Below are 24,525 nucleotides of genomic sequence, written 5' to 3'. Positions count from 1 at the left end.
GGAATTAAATTGAGAATTATTACAAAATCACGCGTAGATCGATGTAATTAATGTTAATTTACTGTCAATATTTCTTTTTTTAGTTCTTATACTACCTCCGGATCGTATAATATGTAGCTTTGGAATTTTTTATATCTCACAAATAATACCCCAAAGTTGTATATAATACGATCTGGGGGTAGTATATACACAGTCCTTAAGACTATGTCTATCATTTTACTAATAATTACTTGTATTTAGGAATGGAGGGATAACCATTTTGTTGCAAAACCATAATTAACATAAAATAAACAAAATACAAATCAATTAATATACTCCCTCCGTCTCCTTTTGATAGTTCCTTATGGGCTTTTTTCACCGGAATTAATAAACACACATAAGAATAGTAAAAGTACATTGAAAAAATAAATTGACATTGGGTATGCAAAAAAGTAAAGAGAGAAAATAATAAAAGTGCATGGGAAAAGAAAATTACATGGGAAATTCAAATTTGCACAAATATTGTTACAAACTGGAGGGAATTTTGGTAAAAAAATTAATACGTAATATTAATGGTTGTTGGAAAAAGCAAATGGGGTGAACATTTTGGGACTAAATTTTGCCCATAAGGGACTATCATAAAGGGACGGAGGGAGTAGTTACTATTAGTCTATTTATAAAATTCTATAATAAATGCAGTGTTTTGACTTGCTTCATTCTATTTATATATATACCACTTTGACCATTAAATTTTATACTACCTCCGTTGCATATTATTTGCAACGATTTGACATAAAGTAGAGAGGAAAAATGTCTAATCGTTGCACATAATATATAACGGAGGTAGTATAAATTCATTAATAAAAAATTTATTTTTTTTTTTTTTTTGAAATACACATTGAGACCAATTCAACAATACTTTACATATAAATATAGTTTTCATGTATATGTAAAAAGTGTAGTCAAATAAATTAATAGTGCACAAAGTTAAAACTTTGCACCTATAGAGCTTATTAGCTTAATAAACATGATTGGACAAAAAACTAAAAATAAGAGTTTTTCCCATGAACTTATCTTAATTGAGATTACGAACTATTAGACATGAGAGACTCGAGCCAAAGACATATCCAAGAGCGGGCCTGCCAGGCCATGGCCCGCCCCATGTCCAGATCTTTGTAGTACTTTGTATATAAAGCTGATGCATTTGTTAAGTAAAATATAGCTAGATGAGTTGGTTTCTAATAGCTAGACATAACACCCTTCCTAGAGCCCATAGGGGTAAGGGAAGGGGTTCAAATCCCAAAACTTTTAATTTTGTTTGTGTTCTTAAAGAAAAAATCAAACAATTCTAGTTACTTATTATAGTTTGTATGGCCCGTCCTATACAAAGTTTCTAGATCGGTCTTTGACTCAAGCAACCCTAATTTCAATTTATATCTACACCTTATTGGTCTTATTAGTCATAATTAATCCAAAAATCTTGATTTCGCCTTATATTTAAACCCAATGCATCGCAAAACTTTTATTTTTTGTGTGGTGAAAAAAGTACCCTTATAACAAATGGAAAATGATAAATATTGTAAAAAGCTAAAAAAGGAAATATTGAGGGTAAATAAACATTACTTACACCAATCTACGCGTAATTTTGTCATAAATTTTTAAATTAAATTTATTTTTTTTGACAAGATTTAAATTAATTTCATTTAAGGCAATATATTTAATATATAGCCCTAAGGACTACATACATCATTACTCATAACAAATTATTACGGAGTACTCCGTACTTCGTATTATTAAGCCTAATAAAAATAGTTTAATACTCAATGGGTCAAAGGTCGTTCCAATGACTTGTTTTCCACCATTAGCATTTATTACTTGTAGTAGGAGATTGTCTAAACTCTAAACTATACTAATGAATGAATAAATAAATGGGCCACATTTTTAAAAGGTCTTGGATAATGAGACGGTACGTTTATAACATGGATATTGTAGGTTTGAAAACATATTTTACTGGGCCACTGGCCTATATGATTGACCAATGTTGGATCGTTGCATAAAAGTCGTTAGTATGTTGGATCGTTGCATAAAAGTCGTTAGTATGTTGGATCGTTGCATAAAAGTCGTTAGTAGAAATAAACAGTGATAATTATCATTAGACCTGAGATTGTTATGGATCTTGTTGTTTCCTAGGAATTTAGGACCGATACATTTAGATAAGACCCAGGTTCAGCCACCTCTAGTCGAAAAACTTTATTTTTTTTATTTAGAAAAAATACACTTTATTAATCTCAACTTTTGATTATTATGCAATGATTTCAACTTTCATATGTATTTTCTTTCTTCAATCCTAAAGAAAGGGTTAATTTTTTGTTAAAAAAATATAATTGCCATGTGTCGCTTGTTTATTGGTTCATAAAAAAATTAATAAGTTTTTAAAAAAAGAATTTTTTTTTAAAAAAAAACCCATGCCTGCCAATATGCCATGACCACCACCACCACCGCCGGTGGCCATGGCCTCCCCACACAGCCCTATATATTTTCGACTCTGATTTTCGCTTTCCGGTACCCACCACCAACTCTCGATACCTCCACCCCGATTGACATAGCCCTGAAACCTTGGGAGCTTTGGATGGACTCGAAGATGGGGAATGAAGAAGGTCGGTTTCGGTGGTGTGGGAATTGAGGGGGCGCCGATTCCGACGGTGTGGGAAGGGAGAAGGTTGGTGTTCTACGTTTAGGGAAAGGAGAAGGTTGGTTTTGAGTTTAGGGAAGGGAGGAACGGCAGTTTCGGTGGTGTGGGAGGGAGGGGGCGTCGTTTTCCGAGGTGGGTTTGGGATGGAGGGGCCGATTTTCGATGTTATGTTGGTTGGGCGGCGAAAAATCGGTGGCTAGGGACTGGGAGGTGGTGGTTCGGGGGTAGGTTGGGAGAAGGGCCACCATTGGTGGCTGGTGGACGTGGTGGTTGGTTGTTTTGGATTTTTTTTATTTTATTTTTCTTTTTTGTTTCCTTTTTATTATTTTTTTTTATTTATAAACCAATCACGTGTTGACAGTGTTGGGTAATCTAGAATAATGGGTTATTGACTTTTGTAGACCGGTTTGGGATTGAAGAAAGAAAATGCATATAAAAGTTGGGATCATTGCAGATTAATCGAAAGTTGGGATTATTCAAAGTAAATTGGTCAAAGTTTGGATTATTAAAGTGTATACTTCCTTTTTTTTTTTCTAGTGTTTAGAGAGCCACAAAGACGGGTGATGACAATCAATCCTAAAATTACCAAAAACCAAAAGGGGAACTCTAATCACTTGAGTTATCCCTCACTTTCTAATCAAAACACATTAAACGAGCCACAACAGTGTGTAACATCTAGCGCAGCCCACGGATACCATCTAAGCATGAAGCCCAAAGCACTAAAGGAACAATCCAAAGAGCCACAGCAGTGTGTAACATCAGAAAAAACCATGCGTGAGCCCATTAGGCTTCTCAAATCAAAATAACCACCATGAGCTAAGTGGCCATTGGGACTTGAAAATTTCAAAAGTGGGCTAGTGATTTCGTAATGAGTTTTTAAGCGTAATTTTGAGGTGGAACTTCTTTTTCTTTATGATTTTGAGGTAATATCTCCTTAAATTTATAAAGTGAACACTCCTCGGAAATGTAATCTAGGTCTGTTAAACACAACATTTCCTATTTTGTACTCCCTCCGTTTCCATTTGTTTTTTACGTTTTCATTTAGGGTGTTCCTTTTTATTCTTTACATTTAGGATATTTTCTTTTTAAGTCATTGATTTTAGACAAAATTACCCTTTCTTTACAAATTAAATACTCAATTGCCCTTCACTTTTCATGTGCATATGTACCTTTTTATAATATTTTTATGGATTTTCAATATTCATAATTACTTTCTCTCTCATCTCTCTTCTACATCCTTCCAACTTTCTTTACCCCACATGTACAATATTCCTTTTTTAACTATAATTGTACTTTGATTGATTAATTTATGTCAATTCACCTCAATTTTACACAATTTCTTAACAACCGCGCATAATTCCAAATGTAAAGAACAAAAGGGAACGGAGGGAGTATGTAATAGTAGGTTTGGTTAAGAATATATAATTTTTTTGATTCATTGTGAGTCCGATCCCATGCACAACGTTATTTTATTATTATTTTTTTTTTTTTTTGGGTGAGATTATCTTATCTTTTATGCCATGTGTGTGAATATATCAAGACTATGTATGTGCATCTCTATTTTGAGTATGTGTTGATTTACATAGAAAAGTTGCATGTATGTTATACGAAGTATATAACAAATACATTAAACAAAAAATTCTCCCAATTGCTATTCAATTTTGACTTACAGCTTTCATATATAATAATTTGAAAAACTAATGTCAAAACAAAAAACAAAAAACAAAAAAAAAATTAGGGAAATTTCCATTGGTACACCCGTGGTTTTGACTTTTCCCATCGATACACTCCAAAATTTTTGCCTTCTCATCGGTACATCCATGGTTTAGTCTTTTTTCCAACCGTGACTAACACTGTTAAAAAGTATTTCATCAAGTTAAAATAATTAAGGAAAAAACTATAATACCCCTTTTAAATATCTAATGTTTCCATTTGCGTGTCGAAAATTATTTGGTTAAAGTTTTGGAAGTCATGTTAGTCTTTAAGGATCCAAACCTCGAAATTAGCAAAAAAAAAAAATAACGCAAATGTCTCATGTGCGTGTCAAAAAGATCTCGGTTTGCGTGCCATTACTTTATTGTGATAGTAATTGTTCGGTTAATGTTTTAGGAGTTATTTTGTTTCTTAAAAGGATCTAAATCGAACTCGAAATTGTCAAAAAATTAACGAAAATGTCTCGTTTTGCGTGTCATGACAAAACAAAAATGAAATATCATGACGTGAAAAATGAGATATTTTTGTTAATTTTTTGACAATTTCGAGTTCGATTTAGACCCATAATGTGTCAAAATGACTCCTAAAACCTTAACTGAACAATTATTATCCCAAAAAAGTAATGACACGCAAATCGAGACATTTTTTGACACACATATGAGACATTTGTGTTATTTTTTTTGCTAATTTTGAGGTTAATTTGGATCCTTAATGACTAGGACTCCCAAAACTTTAACCGAACAATTTTCGACACACAAATTGAGACATTAGATGTTTAAAAGGGGTATTATAGTCTTTTCCTTATTTATTTTAACTTAATGAAATACTTTTTAACGGTGTTAGTCACGGTTGGGAAAAAGACCAAACCATGGGTGTACTGATGGGAAGGCAAAAGTCAAAACCACGGGTGTACCAATGGGAATTTCCCAAAAAATTAAAATCAAAAATTGAAAAAAAAAACAGCATATTAACTAGTTGAACACATTTTACTTAGTTTTGGGTAATTAAATACTAATATAATTAGCACTTCGCCATTTATAAATATAGCTTTAGACTAAGACTAAAGGAGCTGGTCAATTAATAATTAAAATATATCAAGCTCAGCGCAGCCTAAATACTCCGAAAGCTCATTCAGGTTTTTATATTGCTTGACTTACAAAGTATATAGACATATATTCCCTCTGAATTTTTTATAATTTTGATGCAAAATTTTGACTAGTCTGGATATAATTTTGACTATTAATATTATTTATTGAATAGTAGGAAAAAAAAAAAAAAAAAAAAAAAACTCACTCGCTCTGTTTTATATTAAATGCAATATTAGGTTTTCACAAAGTTCAAATTTATAGGGTAGAGCCCTTAAAAATTAAAGTATTGTTAGTAGGAGAGAGAAATAGTACGTAAATAAAATAAAATAAAATAAAAGGTACTATGAGTGGGGTTGGTACTTGGTAGAAAAGAAGTAAATATTTGTAGAAGTAGAGTTAATATGAGAGAAAAATTATACAATAATGGTATATCTTGCCAATAATAGTAGTATTATAATTATTACTCCGTATAAAACGACTAAAAATAAAAAGTGTTTCATGTAATATGTAATGGAGGGAGTATTGTATTACATAAATGTCATAACTACATGTGTTTTTCATATATTTCGTATAAGTAAAACACTTAAGCTAAAACTTATATTTAGTGAGTAATATAAATTGTCCTAAACCTTTTTTTTTAAAAAGGACCGCCAAACAAAGATAAGCATGAATGAATCTAACTGCATTATCTTTTATAAAGACAACTAGACATGCAATACTAATTGTCAACTGAGGTTTAATCTTGATAAATTTGCCACATGCAATTACGGCGCTGAATTTTAAATATTTAATCACTTTGTTGACGACAAACCTTAATTGGCCATCAATAATGGTCAAAGGTCAACAACAAGGTGCTCTAATATTCTACCAAACCATACCATAATACAATAATAATCCATTCAAAGTAATAGTTCCTATATAATCCTCAAATACCATTACAAACAACATAAATACTTACCAAAATCCATAATTATTTGCATGATTATAACTTAACATCATGAGCCCTACCACTTCTTCTTTCAATCCAAATCACAACTTCCCCACCTCAACCTTTAAATTTACAGCCAATAACAACAATAATACCATCATTCGCGGTCCCCGCCCTTCCCCCTTGAGCATCCAAAAACCTTCTTCCGTGTCTCATCGACATCGAAAAAATAACCAAACGAGCCGTAAGAGTAATAATAATCCGATCATTATATATCTTACATCGCCTAAGGTTATTCATACCCGACCTCAGGATTTTATGGCTCTTGTTCAAAGCCTAACTGGTATGTCTTCTACCAAGAATGAGGATGTTGATGGTCGGAGTGTTTCGACATCGGAATTTAGCTCTGCTAGTGATGATGACTCTAGACAGGCTGATTCGTATAAGTTGTTGAGCTCATCAAGTACTATGGATTTAAATCAACCCGAGTTTACGTACATGCGTGATATACCACTGTATACACCCACAGGCTTGGATTTGCTGAATTGATTCATGATGATTTCATCATTTTTGAAAAATATTATTCCTTTGATTCTTTTATTTGTTCACTGATCTTTAATTTGATTTGAATAACATTTGTTTGGGTCCAATTTAGTCCAATTGGGCCTGGTCACTGAATGATCCAATTAAAAGCCCAAGGTTAAGGTTCAACTCTCCAAATATGCTAAAGTCAAAAATCAACATCCTCAAAGCCATGTCAAGGTCAGTCAACGGCCCAATCAGCTTGGCCCAGCCCAACTGACTTCCGGGCCCAATCCGCCTCCTTCATTAGCCAAGGTATAAAAGCCAACAATTTGGTCAATTCTTGGTAAGACAATAAAGCCTCAAGCAACTAAACTCTTGCACAGCTTTCTCTCTCTAATATACTGACTTAAGCATCGGAGGGGCCTTCCTCGGCGTCCCCCCCGAGGCTAGTTTACGTGTATTTGTTGTGCAGGAAACCCTCGGCTCCTGCGTCGTTCGGACCGAGACCAAGTTCCCTCAAGATAAAAGGATCTTCCGAGATTCGATTGTTTTCATCCGAAACAATTTGGCGCCGTCTGTGGGGAACGCTACTAAATTTCGCGTCAGTCATCAAACACTCCGGCAGTCGCCATGACTAAGAGTGGAAAGAGTTCCAAGAAGGCTAAGAAGGGAGGAGGCCGGATTACGGTGAGGGAACGCCAGCCGGTTTATCCCTCCCCGGAGCAAACCTCTTCCGAATCGGAGGCCCCCATTTCTCCGGAAAGGGAAGCCTCAAGAGGTCCTAGCCTCCAGGAGGAGAACACCTCGCACCACACTCGGCAGCCGGGGCCATCCCCGAGACCGAGTGGCTCAGGTGCGAGGAACTCCCCGCCGCGCCATAGCGTGCAATCCAGGTCACATCCGCGGGAGACTCCTCCCTCCGGACCCTCCACCGAGGAAGTGGCCAGAGCAGTGGCCATCTGCATGGAGTTCCTTAAAGCTCAAGGGGCTCCAATCCAGATGCCTGATGATCACCAGCCGAGAAACCTGAAAAGGAGGATCGGTCAGGATGATGGTGGACAAGTTCCACCACATAGACAGCTCGGTCAGAGGTGGCGAGGGGACACCCGAAACTCCAGTAAGGAGAGGAGGAGGAACCCTCAACCCTCTGACCACTCTGAAGCTCAGAATTCCATGGGGCCCTCCAAGGACCCGGAATTCGCCCGCCAAAGCGTTCACGAACGCTTGGGTTCGAGGGAGGTGAGTGTGCATAGCCGCCTCACCTTCCCAGAGGATACCGGACCCCACCCAACCTTGTCTCAGCCGGGGACGAAAACCACTTCCACCTCTGAGAGAGGAGGGAGCGAGGTCCCTGAGGCCGGGTACAAGGGGAAGGCGGTCATGGTTCCATCGAACTCGCCCTTCCAGAAGTGGATTCTGGAAGAGCATGTGCCAACGGTCAAAATCCCGGCACATATTACTTACGATGGTACCTCAGATCCTAAGGATCACATTGCCTCTTACGAGGGGCACATGTATCTGAACCCGAGGTCTGAGGCTACCTGGTGTAAATACTTTCCTACGACCCTCAAAGGTGTTGCCCAATCCTGGATCACCAAAGGGCTCAAGGAAGGCTCCATAACCGGTTGGAACGACCTCTCCAACAAGTTCAAGAGCAAATTCTCTACGGCCAACCGCCGAGAGAAGACCACTGCAGAGCTAATGAGTCTGCAGCAGGCGGAGGACGAGAGCCTCCGCGACTATCTGACTCGCTTCAGCAACGAGTCATCCGGAATCACAAGCCTGGATCAAGGCCTGGCCGTGTTCGCGCTACGGAACGGCCTCCAAGCTGGAAAGTTCCTGGACTTCATGGTCATGCATCCCCCGCAGACCCTGGAGGAAGCCTTGGAAGCATCGGATAGGTTCATCCGAGCCGAGGAGTGGAACAGATCCAGGTCTCAGTCTCGTCCGAGAATTGAGAAGCCGAAAGGGCAGCAGCCCGAAGTCTCGGCGCAGAGGAAAGGGAAGGCTAAGGCCTCAGAACCGTCCTCTGCTGCCGAGCCGAAGAAGGAAAGACACTTTCCCTACACGGGAAGGTACGATTCATACACTCCACTCTCCCTTCCCCGTGCTAAGATTTTCAGCACGACGAAGGACGAGGGGAGATTCAAAAAACCTCGTCCGTTGCCTCCCTGGCATCAGACGAGGGGAAAGGACCAGTGGTGCGAGTTCCATGACTCACCCGGACATCGCACCGAGGACTGCGTCCAGCTGAAGGACCAGATTGAGGATCTGGTCCGCAAGGGGTACTTGAGCCAATACCTCGCGGACAGGCGCGAGGAGAAAAAAGATGAAAAAGATTCTCGGCAGGACCTCAACTTCGCTCGGAAGAAGGATAAGGGACCTCAGGGCAAGGAGTCCCTCGACATCCTAGTTATTTCCGGGGGAATCTCGCGAGGCACAGCCAAACGCCAACTGAGGGGTCTAACCCATCAGATTCATCTGGCTGAGCTTCGGCAGTCCCAGTCACCGGCGCCGAACATCCTGTTCACAGCCGAAGACTGTGAGGGGGTGGTATACCCCCACGATGACCCACTAGTAATCATTCTGGGCATCGCCAACCGCAACGTCTGGCGGACCCTCGTCGACGGCGGTAGCGGGGCGAACATCCTCTTCCGAGGAGCGTTCGACCAGCTGAGGATGGGAGCCGAGCACCTGGCCCCCGCACCCTACCCGGTGTCTGGATTCAACGGCTCTTCCTCGTATCCTGACGGGAAGATTACACTTCCTGTCACCATCGGCGAAGGCCGAGCAGCTAGGAATATCATGGCCGAATTTTTGGTCGTAGATGCTCCATCTGCATACAACGTGATCATGGGGAGACCCCTCATTCACGGCATTCAAGGAGTCGTCTCCACGTATCATCAAATCATGATATACGTTTCAGACGAGGGACGCTCCGAGAAAATAAAGGGCAGTCAAAAAGAAGCCCGCCGATGCAATCACCTCAAGCCATCCACGTCTCGCCGAGGCGACCGTGGCGATGGGGAGGAAAAGCACCGGGACCGAAACGCTAAAAAGCTGAGAGGCTCAGACGTTTCGGCTAATGAAGCCCCAGACAACGACAAATCTGATGGGGGCCAAAAGGCTGACTCCGCCTCAGAGCCGAACGACTCTGATGGCCAGCCGCGGTCAGGAAAGTCTGCTAATATTGATAGCAGGCCGGAATTCGAGGAATCCAACTCTAAGAGCATGGAAACGGATGACCTGACCGAGTCAATAGAACTGACCGTAGGAGATCCGAACAGATGTGTTAGCATCGGGTCGTCACTGGAGCCAAACACCCGTGCGGCACTCGTCCAACTCCTACGGGCCAGTGGAGACGTGTTCGCCTTCTCAGCCGCAGAAATGCCCGGGATTGATCCGGACTTCGTCTCCCATAGGCTTAATGTCGACCCCTCCAGTCGACCCATTAAGCAGAAAAAGCGGAACTACTCCGCCGAAAAGAACCAGAACATCGCAGCTGAGGTCGATAAGCTCCTAGATGCTGGGTTCATTGAACCCTGTCAGTATCCGGAGTGGCTGGCCAATGTTGTAATGGTTCAGAAGGCAAATGGTAACTGGAGGATGTGCGTTGACTTCACGGACCTGAATAGGGCATGTCCCAAGGACTCCTATCCGCTGCCGAGGATCGACCAACTGGTCGACTCGACAAGCGGGCATGCTCTGCTCAGTTTCATGGACGCATTCTCGGGATACCATCAGATCTTCATGCACCCCGAGGACCGAGCTAAAACAGCGTTCATAACAAGTTCCGGGTTGTACAATTACAGAATGATGCCCTTCGGATTGAAAAATGCGGGGGCAACATATCAGAGGTTGGTTGATCAGGTTTTCGCCGAGCAAAAAGGCCGAAACATGGAGGTTTATGTTGACGACTCAATCGTCAAAAGCATAAAAGAAAAAGATCATGTCACGGACCTAGCCGAAACCTTCGCCACCCTCAGAAAATACAAAATGAAGCTGAATCCGAAGAAATGTGTCTTCGGCGTGAAGTCAGGCAAGTTCCTCGGCTTCATGGTCAGCAAGAGGGGGATTGATGCAAACCCCGCCAAAGTACAAGCTGCTTTAGACCTCCCCGAGCCGAAGACAAAAAGGGATATTCAGCGTCTAGCCGGGAGAATGGCTGCCTTGTCCAGGTTCATCTCACGAGCCTCAGACAAAGGGCTCCCTTTCTTCAAGGCGCTGAAGCTCCAAAATTCAAAAGGCATTGAATGGGGAGACGAACAAAAGTCAGCCTTTCAGCAGCTCCGTGAACACCTGGCTCAACTCCCAACACTGGCAAGGCCAGTCGTAGGAGACATCCTATACTTATACGTGGCGGTCAGTCCAGCCACGGTAAGCGCGGTGCTGCTAAGGGAAGAAGAAAAAGTTCAACAGCCGATCTATTTCGTCAGCCACACCCTGACGGATGCCGAGACGCGCTACCCATTGTTAGAAAAAGTGGCTTATGCAGTGGTGGTGGCTGCTCGGAAGTTGCGACCCTATTTTGATTCTCATCAAATAGCGGTTCTAACTGATCAGCCGTTAGAGAAAGTCCTCGGCAAGGTTGAAAAATCCGGTAGACTAGCAAAGTGGGCTTTCGAGCTCACCGAGTTCAGTATCGGTTATCAGCCGAGAACAGCCATCAAGGCGCAAGCCTTGGCAGACTTCTTGGCCGAGTGCTCCTATCAGGAGACTCTGGATGCAAGGAGGAAAATCTGGACCGTCTTCACGGATGGGTCCTCCACCGTGAACGGTTCGGGGGCAGGGGTCGTCATTACCTCTCCCGAAGGCAAAACCTTCGAGTATGCACTAAAATTTTCATTCAAAGCCTCTAACAACGAGGCCGAATATGAAGCAGCCATTGCTGGCTTAGACCTGTGCATATCGTTGGAAGCCGAGCATGTCTACCTCAAGACAGATTCTCAGCTGGTCGCCAATCAGATCCGGGGGGAGTATGAGGCTAAAGAGCCTTCAATGGCAGCTTACCTCACAAGGATCAAATCGACAATTGCGAAGCTGAGATCTTTCGAAGTAGAGCTGATCCCAAGGGGTCAAAATGCTCAAGCAGACGCACTCTCCAAACTTGCAAGCTCAACTCTGACTGAGTTAAGCCGTTCTGTCTATGTGGAGGTGCGCCGAGAAAAGAGTGTAGCCGAAGCAATATCAATCTGCTGCGCTGCACTCGAGCCGAGCTGGATGGATGACATCCTGGCTTATAAACTCAGGGAAGAGCTCCCCGAGGATAGGAATTCGGCCTCCAAGATAAAGCGGATCAGTTCACGATTCCTCGTCTTCGGCGGCCAACTCCTCAGAAAATCCTTCTCCGCTCCATTATTGAAATGCGTGGGTCCAACGGATGCCGACTATATTCTCCGAGAGATTCACCTCGGCATCTGCGGAAACCACATAGGAGGGAGAACCTTAGCCCACAAAGCTCTCAGGGCAGGGTATTTTTGGCCTACAATGATCTCGGATGCAAAGAACATGGTCAGAAAATGCGAGAAATGCCAAAAATTTGCACCGGTAATCCATCGGCCATGCCTAGATCTCCAGCCAATTCTTAATCCTCTTCCATTTGCACAATGGGGGTTGGATATTCTGGGACCCTTTCCCGAGGCCCCATACAAAAGAAAGTGGCTGATAGTCGGAATCGACTATTTCAGCAAATGGATTGAAGCGGAAGCTGCTTCAAGCATATCTGAGCAAACTGTCAGACAGTTCATCTGGCAGAACATAATAACTCGGTTCGGCATCCCGAAAGTTTTTGTGTTCGACCACGGCAGACAGTTTGACAACCTGCCCTTGCGCCGATACACTGATCAATTCGGGATAAAATTGGCTTACTCCGCGGTTTGCCACCCTCAGAGTAATGGCCAAGCCGAAGCCGCAAATAAACAGATCCTTAACGCTCTCAGAAAAAGAGTAGAGGATCAAAAGTCCAAGTGGGTAGAGGAACTTCCGGGAACCCTCTGGTCACTCCGGACAACCGAGAAGGAGGCAACGGGGCATTCACCTTTTCAGCTGGTGTATGGATCCGAAGCAGTGCTTCCAGTGGAAGTGGGCTCAGAAAGCCTACGAGTGAATCTCTTCTCAGCCGAGGAAAATGAGCAGCTCATGAAAGAGTCCCTCGACTTCCTTGACGAGATTAGAGATCTAGCCCGAGAAAGGATGGCTGCACACAAGCTCAGAATGAGCAAGTCCTACAACCGAAGAGTCTATCAACGACCTCTCAGAGTTGGGGATTTAGTTTTGAGGAATGCTGCAGCTGTTCAAAAAAGTCACATTCATGGCAAACTCTCAGCATCTTGGGAGGGACCTTATGAAATTTATCAAGAGCTTCAGCCCGGTACCTTCAGACTCAAACAAATGGATGGCACCGAGCTGAAAAACCATTGGAATGCCGATGTGCTCAAAAAATACTATGTGTAAATCCTTCGGATAGTACAATCTATGTAAGTACACTGATTCTGTTTACAAAAAGGCCATCGAGCCAGTATTCATTCAGATTGCGTGTATTCTTTAAGTCTTTATGCTTTCTACGGTTTTTCAAAAATTCAAGGTTTCATTCGGCGCTGTCCGGGGTATTGCATAATGATGCCTTGTACCTCGGCAAGCCGTAAAACCTGCCAAAAAAGGATACAAGCCCGAAGTATTGCATAGTGATGCCTTGTACTTCGGAGAAGCTGTTCCTTTGGGCAAAAAGGCCATAGACTTATCCGAAACATAGCCTAAAAAATAGGAACTGATAAAGCCCCGAAGTATTGCATAGTGATGCCTTGTACTTCGGATGAATCAGTTCCGGGTGGTAGTTGCAACTCTGAAGTATTGCATGATGATGCCTCGTACTTCAGATAAACTGCTGCCCCGGCATGGTGTTTCGGATAGTTGTTCCCTTGGATGAATTGAAGAAAGTGTCACAAGAGTACCATCTCTAGAGTGAAAACTCTCAGGTGGGAAATCAGTACTTTAAAAACAGATGTAGAAAATAAAGCAAAGTGTTCAAAGATCCTCGGCTTAGCCGAGAAAAATTATCAGCCATTCCAGAATTCAGAAGACCTCATCTTCAGATTTCTGGGGGGGCAGAGGGAAATAGAGAAATGGCACAACTGATCTAATACCCTTCAGCTCAGCCGAAGTTTGATACTTATGTCAGTTTTTTCACAAGTTGAAAACATCCGAGTACAAACGGCAAAAAGAAGTCTCAGCAGAAATGATTCTCGCTAGCCGAAGTTCTGCACTTAGCAAATATTTGAAAGATCATTCAAAGAAAGCAGTAAAGTGCGAAGACTGGTAAAGCGAAGAAAAAAAAAATATACACAAGAAAGCTGAGAAAGTGAACTTCTTTGAAATAAAAATGTTGAATTACAAAAATAGTCGGCAGCCGCCCACAAGCGGAAAATAACAGCTGCCGAAATACGTACATAAGCAAAAAATAAAACTGCTGTACGACAAGGCAAGCTGAAGCAAAAAACAAGGCAAAAAACTCAGAAAGCGGCGAGTCTAAAGTTAAGCACATGATGAACCGCAAGATTCTGAAGACGACTGCCCGAGTTCCTATGCTTCAGCCGGGGGATCAGACTGATCAGCGTTGAGTCCCATGGTGGCCTCAGCCCCAGCAGCAGAAGAGGCGGGCTTTGCATTTTGCCGAGCCTCCCTTTCCCTCTGCTCAGCTTCCAACTCCAGTCTTTCAGCTTCCTCTTCGGCTTCCTCAGCCTTAAGAATTTCAGCTTCAGCTGGAGTTGCATACTTCATGTGAGGGTCTTCGGGATTCTGGACCCACTCAGCACATTTAGACCAGTCCAGCTTCGGCTCAGCATGAAGGCAGAGTCTTCGGCATACTCGGAATCCGTTTCTGAAACCCATCTCATATTCCTCTTGGGTGTAAACACGGACTTTGAGTAAAGCCTCAGCATCAGCCAGCTTCTTCTGGGTCTCCTCCAAGTCCTCCTTGGATTTCTTCAGCTGTTCAGCGACTTTGGAGGAGGACCCCTTCAGCTCATTCAGCTCTTGCTGAATTTGGAAAGCCTTTGTCTGAGCTTGGGCCACTTCAACTTTCTGGATCAGCAGTTGATCCTCAGCCTCTTGGAATTTAGCTCTTTGAGCTTCAGCAGCAGCAGCAGCCTCTGAGAGTTGGACGTCTTTGGCCAAGAGCAACTCTTCAGCAGCCATTCGGCTGGCTTCAAGAGCCTCTAGACGCTGCTGCACTTCAGCTTGTGCAGCAGTTCCTTCTTGAATTCGGCTCTCAATAGCAGCAGGACGAAAGCCTCAACCTCTCTTGCGATATCTGCCGTGAAGCCTTCAGCACTTGACATCACGGCATCTTTATTTTCGTGCTCAGCAGCACTCTCCTTGATTTCTTCTTGGACCCCTCCCTTAGGTTCGGGAGTTCTCTGATCCACCTCCATCTCAGGAGGTGGCGGAGGGGTCTTTTGAAGAGATTGGGGTGTTGGCTGGGGAACCCTCGGCGATCCATTGCCTTCCTCAGGTTCCCTTATTGCGACGCCGATGGTCATCGGCCTCTGCTGAAAGTCATGAGGGCCGATGATGGCCATCCTTCGGCGCCTTTTCAGAAGGGGCTGCTCGTCCATATCTGAGTCTGAAGACTCTTGTATTTGATCTTCGGGACGAACAGGAGCTTTGCCTTCTCTGTGTCTGTTACTCTCTTCAGACTGTAACAGACAGGGGGGAAGAAGAGTGTGAGTAAAAAAAAAAAAAAAAAAAAAAAGAAGAAAGACAAAGTTAAGTCTAAAGGCTCACCGAGGTCTTCAGCAAAGCCTCGTCTTCTTCAGCTGCCCTAGCCGCAGCTTCTTCAGCAACTCTGGAGGACCCTTCTCCACCTTCACAAGCTTCAATAACCCGTGCAACCTCTTCGGCTGTACGGGCAGCTTCAGCTTCTTCTTCCAGCAGCTGAAACAAGGGATCTCTCTTCTTCCACCAAGGCTTCTGCCTCTGATACAGAGCAACAGCCTCAATTTGGAAGTGGGAAGAGTCTAGGTGAACCTTTCGGCGCCTTGGTTCAGTGATAGGGGGAGCCCGATCAGTTACGACTCGTTCTCGGTTGACGCCAAGGCGAGCGTAATCAATGCCGACGTTGGTCTCGTCCCGTTCTGAAAAAGAAAAGGGGAGAAGTCAATTCAGTTAGTTCGGCACATCACAAGAAAGCAAAATGAAAGAAGAAAAGAGATAATTAAAAGGCCTCGGCCCCAGCCGAAGAAGATTACCATCCCTAAACTTTCGGCTGAGGCCGACAGCTGCCAGCATATTCTCTTGGAAAACATAGTGCGTATCGGGGAGCCAAGTCTCCGGGATATGCTGCATTCGGCCGCTGCCTCCCCGGTTCGGCAGCTTGCCGAAGATGTTCTGCTGATTAAGGTTCGGGTCTGGCCCGCTATCTTCGGGAGGACCTAAACTTCCCATATCAGGATCCGGCTCGGCAAGATACCGGGGAGCGCTGAAAACGTAAGGGTGGCTCGGCTCCGTGGGTGCCCTAACCCAAATCCATTGACCTCTCCAGTCCTTGTCTGAAGAGTCATTTGGCCACATGGTCAAGTATTGGGGCCGGGACTCAATCCGATACCACCCAGAACCATGGCTTCCGTGCCCACTCTGAATATTTGGCACTAGCCGATGGAGCTTTCTGAAGCAGTGCAGGTTCGGCACGTATCTGAAGAACTTGCAGACCCATAAGTACGTCATTACCCTTCGGATGCTGGTGGGGGTCAGCTGGCACAGGGAAATGTTGTAATGGATCAGCAAGTCTCGGACGAAAACGTCCAAAGGGAACCTCAGCCCATACTGAAGCTGTCTCGTGTACACCCCCACATACCCCGGGGGTGGACGATGGATTCTATCGGATGCTGAGGGCATTCGGCACCAATATCCATCAGCTTCAAAAATGCCGTAGTGCAACTCAATTTGCTCGGCAAATCGATATTGATCGGCGTTCTCTACCCACCATGAGTAGGGGCGGTTCTTTATCATGGCCGAAGCGACTTCGGCATTCTCCCACTCTGAAAACCCAGGGAGGATATCCCAAAGGACAGCGGGAATTTCATCGTCCCGTCCAGAAGCACTCGGCTCATCCGTTCTCTGAGGAGGAGCCGAAGAAATGGGAGTCGCCCTAACCCCTTCAGCAGGGTCAGACTCTGTCCTTCGTCCATTCCAGGTCCCAATCCTGTCCCTGGGATCGGGGATTAGCCTTGCTCTTCTTGGAGCACGGGCTCCACCTCTAACTCCCCTCACCATTGACGAATTTCGAAGGAAAAAGTCGAAAAAGGGGAAAGAGTGCAAAGTCGAAGAAAAATGAAACAAAATCAAAGGAATTTACCTTGATCTGAAGCAAAAGCCGCCGATTTACGAATTGGTAGTGACAAGTCTCAGCTTCTAAGCTTAATGCTCGGGGAATTTGCGAAGTTTTGATGCGGGCTCTTGAGCGTTCTTGAGAATTCTGGGTTTGTGTTGATGAGTGAGTGGGGAGAGAAGACGCGCCTCTATTTATATCTCCAGAAATGGGAATTCAAGGAGTCTGCGTTTCAATTTCTCTCAAGCACCCCACTAAGTAACCGTTAAACACACGACCTTGCAGTTAAATCGCCCACTACCCATCCAACTTCCGCAATTATCCACATTAACTGTTGTTATCTCATTAATCATGGGTTAATTACGGTTTAAATTCACATTTTTGGATTAACAAATCATTCACTTCCCTCCTTTTCTGATTAAATCAAACCCGACCCGTCATCCTTCCAAATCGGGTCTGGGGGGCAAGTTGTTTGGGTCCAATTTAGTCCAATTGGGCCTGGTCACTGAATGATCCAATTAAAAGCCCAAGGTTAAGGTTCAACTCTCCAAATGTGCTAAAGTCAAAAATCAACATCCTCAAAGCCATGTCAAGGTCAGTCAACGGCCCAATCAGCTTGGCCCAGCCCAACTGACTTCCGGGCCCAATCCGCCTCCTTCATTAGCCAAGGTATAAAAGCCAACAATTTGGTCAATTCTTGGTAAGACAATAAAGCCTCAAGCAACTAAACTCTTGCACAGCTTTCTCTCTCTAATATACTGACTTAAGCATCGGAGGGGCCTTCCTCGGCGTCCCCCCCGAGGCTAGTTTACGTGTATTTGTTGTGCAGGAAACCCTCGGCTCCTGCGTCGTTCGGACCGAGACCAAGTTCCCTCAAGATAAAAGGATCTTCCGAGATTCGATTGTTTTCATCCGAAACAACATTGTTTATTTTCCATCACATGTAAATTATGTATTTCATTTGTTTGTTTAAGGTCCGTATATTTTGTTGTTGAATATATATACATACTTCGTTGTGAATAAGTTCTTAATGTAAATTAATGTAATTTCTCATTTATCAATGGATTGTGGTACTCCGCAATTATTTGTATTACTTCTCCGCTGGTAATTTAGGTTACACATCATTATTATAAAGTTCTTACTATATAATTACAACCTCTTATAACTTCTACGTATACAACACAAAGTATTTAATACTCGTACTGTAAATAAAATTATAACTTTTGACTTTTGCATGATTTAATATTCATTTATTAACTTTGACGTAATACTGTAATAGGTAAAATGTTAGTCGAAAATAAATTATAGTACTCTATATTATGTAATATAAAAAAATGAATTAGTCGTCTCAATATATATTTTCGTACTACCTACTGAGTATTAACTTTATATAATTTAATTTTTTAATACATAATTAAATAAATTGATAGCTAAAGTTGAAAATAGGCAAATGCCCTAGTCAAATTAATACTTTTTTTTTTAATGAAGATAGGGTGTAATATGAAGTACTCGTACTAAATAAGAGGTCTTTTAGTGTGCATTTATATATTAAAAAAAAAAAAAATTACCGGATTTTTTTCTTACAGTTTAATGATCTGCCCACTACCACTAGTAGAATAAAGCATAAAGGCACCGGTTCAAACCCGGCTTAAGGCACCGGTTTGAACCGGTTACAATGTGGGGGGTGTCGATTACTCCCCACTTTGTCACCGGTGCCATAAACCGGTTTTGGCACCGGTTAACCGGTGCCTTTATTTATTTAGGCCACCGGTTAACCAATGCCAAAAATAGACCCGCGCTTTGTTTTTGGTGGCAGCAGTTTTTGGCACCGGTTAATCGGTGCCATTTTAGTATAATTTTTTTATTATTATTTATTCCTTTTTCCTTGCAATAATATAAAAAAAAAACCCCTGTTATTCCAGCAATAATAACCTGTAATTCTAGCAATAATATTAAATAAAATAATTAATAATATTATTATTATAATTACTAATAATAATAATATTATTAAATATTATAATAAGATACAAATATTAAAAATTTAGAATTCATATATGTATAGATATAAATATTCCCAAATGCAATACAATAAAAAAAAAAGTGTTATATATATATACAAAGGATAGTAAGTAATTTATGAATAATAATATAGTTAAAAAGTTAACATAAATTTACAATAAAAATGACATTTACATGTTGAAGGTGATAAAAGAAGCCAACATGTCACGAACTTCATTAAGTTCCTTGATTGTCAACGGACCATCCTTTTGTACCTTTCAAAATTTGAAATACATCATTCATCAAACTAACAATTGCTAAACTATGTATTCACTAATTTGTTAAAATTCATCTAATTTATTCAAAATTGCTAAACTAACAAGGTTACTAATCTCTAATTTATTCAAAATTACCCATCAAAACAACTTAAAATTAACCATTAAACCATTCCAAAATTCAACTAATTTAGTAGCAAGGTTACTAATTTAATCTCTAATTTATTCAAATATACCCATCAAAACAACTTAAAATTATCCATTTAAACATTCCAAAATTCAACTAATTTAATACCAAAGTTTCTAATCTCTAATTTATTCAAAATTACCAATCAAAATAACTTAAAACTAACCATTAAAACATACCAAATTTGAACTAATTAAGTAATAACAAGGTTAATATTCTCTACTTCATTCAATATTACACATCAAAACAAATTAAATTAACCATTAAAACATACTAAAATCCAACTAATTGAGTAACAAGGTTACTAATCTCTAATATTTTCACAATTTCCCAATAAAAAACCAAAAATTGATAAAAATTGAAGTAAAATTATATTCAAACCTAAATTTTAATTTGCCTAATAATTGTTAAACATGCAAAAGAAATTAATAATATAAGTACATAATTGGAAAATAACTATGAATAAAGAAAAAAAATTATACCTAAAACCTTGGAATTGTGGTTTAATGTAGCTTGAAGGGAAGGAGAGATGGAGCAGCTCCGTGGTCGGTGGTGCGGTGGTGTGGCGGCGAACTTTAGGGCCGTGGTCGGTGGTGCGGTGGCGCAGCGTCTTCGAACAGAAAAGAAGAGAGGTGGAGGGGTTTTTGAACAGCAGAGAAGAGAGGTGGCGCGGCGTCTTCGAACAGAAGAAAAGAGAAGGACAGGGGAGAAACAGAAGGGTGTGGTGGAGGGTTTTTGAACCTCCGTTCAAGGTGGCAACTGTGGTGGAAGGAAAAGGGGAGCCCGGACAGTCGGGTTTTTGTGGGTTTTGGCTCGAATGAAACAGTGGCTGAACGAATGAAAATGAAAAAGCTAAGGAAAGAGAAGGAAGAAAGGAGAGGGAAGGAAGGAGAAAAAAGAGCAGCCTTTTTTTTTTTTGGAAATTGCCACCGGTTCACAAAGGCACCTGTTCAAACCGGTGCCTTTTGTGCTGGTTCATTAAACCGCGCATTTTTTAGCCCATTTTTGCCAACGGTTTGGAGTGAACCAGTGGCAATTAAGGGGTGTCTTTTTAATATTTTCTACTAGTGTACGGATTCATGGTCCACTTTAGTGAAACCCATTTAATTTTTTTAAGAGCATGCTTGGTTGGAGTTATTTTTTATTTTTTTAATGGAAAAGATTCAAATAAACCATTATCGTTATCAAGTGTTTTATTGAACGGTTTGGATAGCAATAATTAATTACCATTACCCTTGGGTAATGGTTTCCACTAATTTGTTACCTCTCTAAACCCTAAGGTAACAAGGGTGTGCCCCACTTTCTCTTATTGAGAAACAGAGAGTGTTTCTCTAATGGCATTTATGAAATTATAGTGCATTGGGAATTGTAAAGTAATAATATTATAACAAAAGAAGTATTGACTCAAATTTGTGATGTGGTGAGGTTAGACGGTGTGAAATGAGAATTTACTGCCGTTAATGTTATTCTTCAACATCCGTCCAATTTATAGTTACAACCACCAAACAGGTACGAATTGCCATTTTTTCCGTCATCGATTTGCTCGCAAACCACCAGCACCTTGATATAAGAAGCTTAAATAAATTCATTTTATGCAAGTTGTTATTTTTTGGCGGGAAAGTTGGTTAGCAGCTTTGTTTTTGTCGTTTCCTAGTTTGTTACAGAAAGATGCTTTTTGTCTGAGTTTGTTACAAGCTAAGTTGTTATAAGGAATTAGTGGTTGTAATATCAAAATCATAATAATAATTACAATCTTATCTCTCTCTTCTAATCTTCTCTCCATTTTCTCTCTATCTTCTTCTTCTTCTTCACGTTTCCCCTTTTTCTTCCATTTTTCCCCTGTTCTTCTGGTATTATCATCACACACCAAATCCTCCCTTATCAGTGGTATCAGAGCCGCTGCTGTTTACTCTGCACAATCTGGCACCTTCACTTACTACTCGAGTATCAAGGATGGAAGCTCAGTTGCAGGCTTTGGAGAAGCGTCTCGAAGCTCAGTCACTCACTTCAAATCAGAGGCTGGATGACTTGACCTTGACTTCTAATCGGAAGTTTGAGGACCTAGATCACCTAGATCACCTAGATCTGATGATCTGATGATCGTTTCAATCAACCTAAACTAGGGTATATTCCTAAACTCGATTTCCCTAAGTTTGATGGTAGTAACCTGAGATTGTGGATTAAGAAATGTTGCAAATATTTCACTCTTTGTAAGATTCCTGATGATCAGAAAGTTGATTTGGCTTCCCTTAATATGACTGATAAAGCTGAAAATTAGGTGTCTAGCTATTTGTCTACTCGTATTGTTGTGGATTAGAATGACTTTGTGATTGATGTGAATGGGAGGTTTAAGGATGAGGTAGGTGTTAATGTGGTTGAGGATTTTAATAAACTTTAACAAACTAGTAGTATTGAGTCTTACATTGATGAATTCAAAAATCTGAAAGCTATTATGCTGCAAAATTCTTTTTCTCTGCCTGAGAAGTACCTGTTAGAAAGCTTTATAGGTGGGCTTAAACCTGGTATCAGGCCATTTGTGCGAGCTTCTAAGCCTCAGACTGTGATGGCGACAGTTGAATATGCTTGTTTACAGGATGAATCTATTGCTGCAAATTCACCTAAACCTACAAAATCTTTTACACCCAAACCAATTTTTCTTCCAATTTTTCTAAGCCAGCTTTGTTACCAACACCACCAATCCCTCCTTTAACCCTTCCTGCTTCAAACACTAAACCACCCTTTTCTAAACCCAAATATGTCCCTGCTGCTATGAGAGCTGAGAAAATTGCAAAAGGGTTGTGTTACTATTGTGATGCCCCAATGACCCATGTCTGTAAATTCAAATAGCCACAGCTGTTTACTATTGAGATTCCAGGATTGGATGACACTATGCTATTGTAGTTCAGTTGGAGGATATGGAGGATGAGTGTCTTTTGGACCCTAAGATCTCTTTGTGTGCTTTATCTGGCAGTCAGAATTTCAATACTATGAGGGTGACAACTCTGGTAAAGGGTTTAGCTCTGCATACTTTAATAGATTCAGGGAGTACTCATAACTTCTTGGATTTGCATCTTTCTGCTAAATTAGGGTGTGTGACTGAGCAGATTGCATGTTAATCTATTCTGGTAGCTGATGGGAATCACTTGCTTTGTTAGTCTATTTGCAGAAACTTTAAATGGCAGCTAGGTGGCCATGAATTTCATACTGATGTGATGTTAATTTCTCTGGGAAGATGTGACATGGTGTTAGGTGTTCAATGGCTTAATACTCTGGGCTCTATTTCTTGGATTTGAAGCATTTGCCTATGAGATTCTGCTCTAGGGGCAGAGATATTGAATTGAAAGGTACTCCACTCTAGAAAGTTAAGGTAATTGAAGGGGTCCCACCTGTCAAGTGTCTTACTAATGCAACCCATATTTGCTTGTTGCAAGTGAGTAATAATGATGTCAGCTGATGTCCCTACTTGTTTTATGCAAGTTTTTGAGGAAATTGCAGAACCTGAAGTCCTATTTGCTTTGAAAGCAAAATTTGCTAGTATTTTTGAAGATCCAATTGATCTACCTCCTAATAGAGGAATATTTGACCATATAATTCCCTTAGAACCTGGGAGTACTGCTGTCAATATCAAGCCTTATAGGTATCCTTTGAAACAGAAGGATATTATTGAACAGTTAGTCCATGAAATGCTTGATAGAGGAATCATTCAATCTAGCTCTAGTCCCTTTGCTTATCCTGTGGTTTTGGTGGGAAAGAAGGATGGCTCTTGGAGATTATGTGTGGATTACAGGGAGTCAAACAATAGGACAGTTAAGAACAAATTCCCAATTCCTGTTTTGGAGGAGTTGGTTGATGAATTGGCTAGAGCTATGGTCTTTAGCAAGCTTGATCTCAGGGTAGGTTATCATCAATTGAGGGTTCACCCTAATGATGTCTTTAAAACTTCTTTTAAGACTCATGAGGGGCATTATGAATTCCTAGTTATTCCTTTTGGCTTAACTAATGCCCCTTCCTCTTTTACCTAAATAAATTCATTTTATGCAAGTTGTTATTTTTGGCGGGAAAGTTGGTTAATAGCTTTGGTTTTGTCGTTTCCTAATTTGTTACAGAAATATGCTTTTTGTCTGAGTTTGTTACTAGTTGAGTTGTTATAAATAATTAGTGGTTGTAATATCAAAATCATAATGGTAATTACAATCTTATCTCTCTATCTCTCTCTTCTAATCTTCTCTCCCTTCTCACTCTAATCTTCTTCTTCCTCAAGTTTCCCCTTTTTCTTCCATTTTCCCCTGTTCTTCTGGTATTATCATCATACACCAAATCCTCCCTTATCACACCTTCATTGCCCCAATCTTCTTCACTCTCCTTTGCCTTTTCAGCCGCAAAAATCAAACGAAAAACCCTAAAAAATGGAGAAATTATGGCATGGTTAACCCTTAAGGGCAAGGTTTGTCTTCCTCCTAGGTTGTTCATGCGTTGCAATTTCTGTATTGAAGATTTTGATTTCCATTAATGAAGGTGAGAGAATGAAGGAAGAAGAAGAAGCCCATGGATGTTGGTGGCGCACACGACTTTGCCTTGCATTGATTATAGGAAAGGTGGAAGTTGTGGTGAGGTGGATAGATAGAGGGCGGAGAATCAGGGAAGGAGAGAGAATTTGGTGGTGGTGGTATTTCCATGAAGGAAAAGGGCGATGGGTTAAGATGAGGAGAAAGAAAGCACTACAAGAAAAAGGGTAATTAGCGACGGCCAATGTAGTCGCAAATTCGTCGCAAAAATGGATTTGCGACGGATTTGCGAGTACTTTGGTTCGTTGCCA

Source organism: Chenopodium quinoa, unplaced genomic scaffold (genome assembly GCF_001683475.1).
Source record: "Chenopodium quinoa cultivar QQ74 unplaced genomic scaffold, ASM168347v1, whole genome shotgun sequence".
Classification (NCBI taxonomy): Eukaryota; Viridiplantae; Streptophyta; class Magnoliopsida; order Caryophyllales; family Amaranthaceae; genus Chenopodium; species Chenopodium quinoa.
The sequence above is the reverse complement of the archived record's forward strand: the minus strand, read 5'-3'. Positions refer to the sequence as shown.